Genomic DNA, 7590 nt, shown 5'->3' with positions numbered 1-7590 from the left:
CCTTCAAAAAATAACTTCTCCAGTTGATTTCGTTCCGTTTCGACTCCGTTTGATATTCCTTTTCTTCAAAACACTAAAATAGGCATAAAACAGCAAATCTGGGTTGGGCCTCCGGTTAATAGGTTAGTCCCAAAAATAATATAAAAATGAAAAATAAAGCCCAATATTGCCCAAAACAGTAGATAATATAGCATGGTGCAATCAAAAATTATAGATACGTTGGAGACGTATCACTGGCCCAGAGCCGAAGGATGAGGTAGAGAAACAAATTCGGGATATGTTGGATTCTGGTGTTATTAGAAGGAGTAATAGTCCCTTTTCTTCACCTATTCTCTTGGTCAAAAAAAAGGATCATACATGGAGACTGGTGGTGGACTATAGACACCTAAATGCACTTACAGTCAAGGGAAACTGTCCTATGCCTGTGATAGATGAACTCCTGGATGAATTACATGGTGCTCAATGGTTTACAAAACTGGATCTCAGTGCTGGATATCATCAAATTAGATTATCTCCTGGAGAAGAATACAAGACAGCATTTCAAACCCACCATGGGCATTTTGAATTCCTGGTTGTTGGGTTTGGGTTGAGAGGGGCACCCAACACTTTCCAAGGCGCCATGAATGTTTCCCTATCATAAGAACCTGAAATGCTAAGAACCTTTGTATTGGCCTTCTTTGATGATATTATGATTTTTAGTAAAACACTGAATCAACACTTAGAACATGTCAGGAGGGTGTTGGAAGTACTTAGAAAGGACAAGTGGTATGTGAAATTTTCCAAATGTGAGTTTGCCTCTCAAAAGTTACCGTATCTGGGCCACATTATCAGCAAGGATGGTGTCTCCACCAACCCTGAGAAGATTAGTACCATTGAACAATGGCCCACACCAGTGTTAGTGAAAGAAGTGAGAAGTTTCCTTGGGCTGGCTGGCTACTACAGGAAATTCATTCGTCATTTTGGGGTTATTGCTAAACCCATGACTAATCTCCTACGCAAGGGCAGTGTGTTTGTTTGGACTAGCATTGAGGACACAACCTTCCAAACTCTGAAACAGGCTCTGGTTACTGCTCCTCTCTTGGCTCTTCCAAATTTTCAGAAAACTTTCACTATTGAAACCGATGCTAGTGATTGTGGTATTGGGGCTGTGCTAACACAGGATGGGCACCCCCTGGCTTTTGTCAGCAGGGCTTTGGGACCGAAAAACCAGACTCTTTTAGTATATGAAAAGGAATTTTTGCCAATTCTGGCAGTGGAACAGTGGCGCTCTTATCTGCAACTGAAGGAATTCAACATTATCACTGATCAAAAAGCCTTGGTCATTTTAACAGAACAACATTTTCACACAGCCTGGCAGCAAAAAGCCCTCACCAAGTTATTAGGCCTAGATTATAAGATTGTATACAGGAAGGGGGCAGATAACAGAGTTGTAGAGGCCTTGTCCAGACGACCACATGAGCCTGGTGACTATTATACAATTTCTGAAGTTCAACCAGCATGGCTGCAAGAAATCATGAACACCTACTACTCTGATCCTAGTGCTACAGCTATCCTGCAGAAGCTAGCTGTTGATCCAGAGGCAGATCCTAAGTTCACCTTACATGGGGGTCTGCTCCGTTTCAAGAAACGCATTTGGATTGGTTTAGATGAAAAATGGCAACATAAGATCATCAACAGTCTGCATGCTAGTTCAGCCGGTGGACACTTTGGTTTCCCAGTAACTTACCGCAGGATTTCACAGCTTTTTCAGTGGAAAAACATGAACAAAATGATCAAACTGGTTTTACAGCAGTGTCAGGTTTGTCAGCTCGCGAAGTCTGATCGTGTACCTGTTGGGGAACGTTGCAGAAAACAAAAAATTTCCTACGGTTTCACCAAGATCCATCTATGCGTTCATCTAGCAACGAGTGATCGGATTGCATCTACTTACCTTTGTAGATCACGCGCGGAAGCATTCAAAGAACGGGGATGAGGAAGTCGTACTCGACGTGATCCAAATCACCGGAGATCCTAGCGCCGAACGGACGGCACCTCCATGTTCAACACACGTACGGTCAGCGTGACGTCTCCTCCTTCTTGATCCAGAAAGGGGGAACGAGAGGTTGATGAAGATCCAGCAGCACAACGGCGTGGTGGTGGATGCAGGGCGTCACCGCAGCAGGGCTTCGCCGTTATACTACGAGAGGGAGAGGTGTAGCAGGGGAGAGGGAGGCGCCAAGACTCAAGGGTGCGGCTGCTCCCTCCCTCCCCTCTTTATATAGGCCCCCTAGGGGGTTGCGCCGGCCCTGGTTGATGGGATCTCCTAGGGGGGGCGGCGGCCAAGGGGTGGAGTGCCCCCCAAGCCAGGTGGGGCGCCCCCCCACCCTAGGGTTCCCAACCCTAGGCACATGGGGTGGGCCAAGGGGGGCGCACCAGCCCACTATGGGCTGGTTCCCCTCCCCACTTTGGCCCATGGGGCCCTCCGGGATGGGTGGCCCCACCCGGTGGACCCCCGGGACCCTTCCGGTGGTCCCGGTAGAATACCGGTGACCCCCGAAACTCTCCCGATGGCCGAAACTGCACTTCCTATATATAATTCTTCACCTCCGGACCATTCCGGAACTCCTCGTGACGTCCAGGATCTCATCCGGGACTCCGAACAACTTTCGGGTTACTGCACATTCATATCTCTACAACCCTAGCATCACCGAACCTTAAGTGTGTAGACCCTACGGGTTCGGGAGACATGTAGACATGACCGAGATGGCTCTCCGGTCAATAACCAACAGCGGAATCTGGATACCCATGTTGGCTCCCACATGCTCCTCGATGATCTCATCGGATGAACCACGATGTCGAGGATTCAAGCAACCCCGTATACAATTCCCTTTGTCAATCGGTACGGTACTTGCCCGAGATTCGATCGTCGGTATCCCAATACCTCGTTCAATCTCGTTACCGGCAAGTCACTTTACTCGTACCGTAATGCAGGATCCCGTGACCAGACACTTGGTCATTTTGAGCTCATTATGATGATGCATTACCGAGTGGGCCCAGAGATACCTCTCCATCATACGGAGTGACAAATCCCAGTCTTGATCCGTGTCAACCCAACAGACACTTTCAGAGATACCCGTAGTATACCTTTATAGTCACCCAGTTACGTTGTGACGTTTGGTATACCCAGAGGACTCCTACGGTATCCGGGAGTTACACGATCTCATGGTCTAAGGAAAAGATACTTGACATTGGAAAAACTCTAGCAAACGAACTATACGATCTTGTGCTATGTTTAGGATTGGGTCTTGTCCATCACATCATTCTCCTAATGATGTGATCCCGTTATCAATGACATCCCCATGTCCATAGCCAGGAAACCATGACTATCTGTTGATCAACGAGCTAGTCAACTAGAGGCTCACTAGGGACACATTGTGGTCTATGTATTCACACATGTATTACGATTTCCGGATAATACAATTAAAGCATGAACAATAGACAATTATCATGAACAAGGAAATATAATAATCATTTTATTATTGCCTCTAGGGCATATTTCCAACAGTCTCCCACTTGCACTAGAGTCAATCATCTAGTTACATTGTGATGAATCGAACACCCATGGAATTCTGGTGTTGATCATGTTTTGCTCTAGGGAGAGGTTTAGTCAATGGATCTGCTACATTCAGGTCTGTATTTACTTTACAAATCTCTATGTCTCCATTTTGAACACTTTCATGAATGGAGTTGAAGCGACGCTTGATATGCCTGGTCTTCCTGTGAAACCTGGGCTCCTTGGCAAGGGCAATAGCTCCAGTGTTGTCACAGAAGAGAGTCATCGGGCCCGACGCATTGGGTATAGCTCCTAGGTCGGTAATGAACTCCTTCACCCAGACTGCTTCGTGTGCTGCCTCTGAGGCTGCCATGTACTCCGCTTCACATGTAGATCCCGCCACAACGCTTTGCTTGCAACTGCACCAGCTTACTGCCCCACCATTCAAAATATACACGTATCCGGTTTGTGACTTAGAGTCATCCAGATCTGTGTCGAAGCTAGCGTCGACGTAACCCTTTACGACGAGCTCTTCGTCACCTCCATAAACGAGAAACATTTCCTTAGTCCTTTCAGGTACTTCAGGATATTCTTGACCACTGTCCAGTGTTCCTTGCCGGGATTACTTTGGTACCTACCTACCAAACTTACGGCAAGGTTTACATCAGGTCTGGTACACAGCATGGCATACATAATAGAACCTATGGCTGAGGCATAGGGGATGACACTCATCTCTTCTATATCTTCTGCCGTGGTGGGGCATTGAGCTGAGCTCAATTTCACACCTTGCAACACAGGCAAGAACCCCTTCTTAGACTGATCCATATTGAACTTATTCAATATCTTATCAAGGTATGTGCTTTGTGAAAGACCTATGAGGCGTCTTGATCTATCTCTATAGATCTTGATGCCTAATATATAAGCAGCTTCTCCAAGGTCCTTCATTGAAAAACTCTTATTCAAGTAGACCTTAATGCTGTCCAAAAGCTCTATATCATTTCCCATCAAAAGTATGTCATCTACATATAATATGAGAAATGCTACAAAGCTCCCACTCATTTTCTTGTAAACGCAGGCTTCTCCATAAGTCTGCATAAACCCAAACGCTTTGATCATCTCATCAAAGCGAATGTTCCAGCTCCGAGATGCTTGCACCAGCCCATAAATTGAGCGTTGGAGCTTGCACACCTTGTCAGCATTCTTAGGATCGACAAAACCTTCTGACTGCATCATATACAGTTCTTCCTTAAGATAACCGTTAAGGAATGCCCTTTTGACGTCCATTTGCCATATCTCATAATCATAGTATGCGGCAATTGCTAACATGATTCGGACGGACTTCAGCTTTGCTACGGGAGAGAATGTCTCATCGTAGTCAACCCCTTGAACTTGTCGATAACCCTTAGCGACAAGCCTAGCTTTATGGATGGTCACATTACCATCCGTGTCTGTCTTCCTTTTAAAGATCCATTTATTTTCTATGGCTCGCCGATCATTGGGCAAGTCAGTCAAAGTCCATACTTCGTTTTCATACATGGATCCTATCTCGGATTTCATGGCTTCCAGCCATTTGTCGGAATCCGGGCCCGCCATCGCTTCTTCATAGTTCGAAGCTTCACCGTTGTCTAACAACATGATTTCCAAGACAGGGTTGCCGTACCACTCTGGTGCGGAATGTGTCCTTGTGGACCTTCGAAGTTTTGTAGGAGCTTGATCAGAAGTATCTTGATCATCATCATTAACTTCCTCTCTAATTGGTGCAGGCACCACAGGAACATTTTCCTGAGTTGCTCCACTTTCCGGTTCAAGAGGTAATACTTCATCAAGTTCTACTTTCCTCTCAGTTACTTCTTTCGAGAGAAACTCTTTCTTTAGAAAGGATCCATTCTTGGCAACAAAGATCTTGCCTTCGGATCTGAGGTAGAAGGTATACCCAATAGTTTCTTTAGGGTATCCTATGAAGACGCATTTTTCCGACTTGGGTTCGAGCTTTTCAGGTTGAAGTTTCTTGGCATAAGCATCGCATCCCCAAACTTTTAGAAACGACAGCTTAGGATTCTTCCCAAACCATAATTCATACGGTGTCGTCTCAACGGATTTCGACGGAGCCCTATTTAAAGTGAATGCGGTAGTCTCTAAAGCATAGCCCCAAAATGACAGCGATAAATCGGTAAGAGACATCATAGATCGCACCATATCCAATAGAGTGCGATTACGACGTTCGGACACACCATTATGCTGAGGTGTTCTAGGTGGCGTGAGTTGTGAAACTATTCCACATTTTCTTAAGTGTGTACCAAATTCGTGACTCAAGTATTCTCCTCCACGATCTGATCGCAAAAACTTGATTTTTCTGTCACGTTGATTCTCAACCTCACTCTGAAATTCCTTGAACTTTTCAAAGGTTCCAGACTTGTGTTTCATTAAGTAGATATACCCATATCTACTCAAGTCATCAGTGAGGGTGAGAACATAACGATAGCCACCATGAGCCTCAACACTCATTGGACCGCACACATCAGTATGTATGATTTCCAATAGGTTGGTTGCTCGCTCCATAGTTCCTGAGAACGGAGTCTTGGTCATCTTACCCATGAGGCATGGTTCGCACATGTCAAATGATTCGTAATCAAGAGACTCTAAAAGTCCATCTGCATGGAGCTTCTTCATGCGTTTGACACCTATGTGACCAAGGCGGCAGTGCCACAAGTATGTGGGACTATCATTATCAACCTTACATCTTTTGGTATTCACATTACGAATATGTGTAGCATTACGCTTGAGATTCATTATGAATAAACCATTCTCCATAGGAGCATGACCATAAAACATATCTCTCATATAAATAGAACAACCATTATTCTCGGATTTAAATGAGTAGCCATCTCGTATTAAACGAGATCCTGATACAATGTTCATGCTCAAACTTGGCACTAAATAACAATTATTGAGGTTCAAAACTAATCCCGTAGGTAAATGTAGAGGTAACGTGCCGATGGAGATCACATCGACCTTGGAACCATTCCCGACGCGCATCGTCACCTCGTCCTTCGCCAGTCTCCATTTATTCCGTAGCTCCTGCTTTGAGTTACAAATGTGAGCAACTGCACCGGTATCAAATACCCAGGAGCTACTACAAGTACTGGTAAGGTACACATCAATTACATGTATATCACATATACCTTTCGTTTTGCCGGCCTTCTTGTCCGCTAAGTATTTGGGGCAGTTCCGCTTCCACTGACCACTTCCCTTGCAATAAAAACACTTAGTCTCGGGCTTGGGTCCATTCTTTGGCTTCTTCCCGGTAGCTTGCTTATCGGGCGCAGCAACTCCCTTGCCGTCCTTCTTGAAGTTCTTCTTACCCTTGCCTTTCTTGAACTTAGTGGTTTTATTCACCATCAACACTTGATGTTCCTTTTTGACTTCTACCTCTGCTGATTTCAGCATTGCAAATACTTCAGGAATGGTCTTTTCCATCCCCTGCATATTGAAGTTCATCACAAAGCTCTTGTAGCTCGGTGGAAGCGACTGAAGGATTCTGTCAATGACCGCGTCATCCAGGAGATTAACTCCCAGCTGAGTTAAGCGGTTATGTAATCCAGACATAGTGAGTATGTGCTCACTGACAGAACTATTTTCCTCCATCTTACAGCTGAAGAACTTGTCGGAGACTTCATATCTCTCGACCCGGGCATGAGCTTGGAAAACCATTTTCAGCTCTTCGAACATCTCATATGCTCCGTGTCGCTCAAAACGCTTTTGGAGCCCCGGTTCTAAGCTGTAAAGCATGCCGCACTGAACAAGGGAGTAATCATCAGCACGTGTCTGCCAAGCGTTCATAACGTCTTGGTTCTGTGGGACGGGTGCGTCACCTAGCGGTGCTTGTAGGACATATTCTTTCTTGGCAGCTATGAGGATGATCCTCAGGTTCCGGACCCAGTCCGTATAGTTGCTGCCATCGTCTTCCAGCTTGGTTTTCTCTAGGAACGCGTTGAAGTTGAGGACAACGTTGCCCATTTGATCTACAAGACATATTGTAAAGATTTTAGACTAAGTTC

The sequence above is a fragment of the Triticum urartu genome, chromosome 7A, assembly GCF_056163025.1.
Source record: "Triticum urartu cultivar PI428250 chromosome 7A, HENAU_Tu73, whole genome shotgun sequence".
In the NCBI taxonomy this organism is placed as follows: Eukaryota; Viridiplantae; Streptophyta; class Magnoliopsida; order Poales; family Poaceae; genus Triticum; species Triticum urartu.
This window is presented reverse-complemented; position numbering follows the sequence as displayed.